Raw genomic sequence first — 598 nt, forward strand, 5'->3', positions numbered from 1 at the left:
ATCTCTCATTTCAGGTTAAAAACTAATTTGTAACAAATTTAATCTTTATTTAAGTGTTTATTACATGTTAATAAATTACTATACACATGAGACGAAATTTAAAACCCCTGACATTTGCTTAAAAGTTAAGAGGACTAATAAACTGATTATTTTTCACCAACTCAAATTGATTAAATACTAATATGAAACTAATCTCTAAAATTAAATCATCACGTAGTTGACATACAGCAAGATACAAAGGCAATAGAGTGGAGCCAGATATGTAGTCATCGTATTATAAGTTATAAGAGTATTGTCTAACGGAATACGCTATTACGCTGCTTGCTGTCATTTGGCATAACGTGCTTTGCATTCATACAACAGTCGCCAACCAAAACTTTTGCTTTAACGCCAATAAGCTTCACCAGAAATCTTAACATAGTAAAAGCGCCCCTCCTCTCCTTTTTTCCCCTTCCTTTCTCTTACTTTCTGTTTGTCTCTTTTTTCTTTTCTTTTTATGTCATTATCTATCATTTTTTCTTTTATTTGAATATATTTTATGTTATTATTATTATACCATGTATGGAAATTTTTCTTAAACAAATAAAAAAGATCTTTC

This window comes from Arachis ipaensis, chromosome B06 (genome assembly GCF_000816755.2).
Source record: "Arachis ipaensis cultivar K30076 chromosome B06, Araip1.1, whole genome shotgun sequence".
Lineage (NCBI taxonomy): Eukaryota > Viridiplantae > Streptophyta > Magnoliopsida > Fabales > Fabaceae > Arachis > Arachis ipaensis.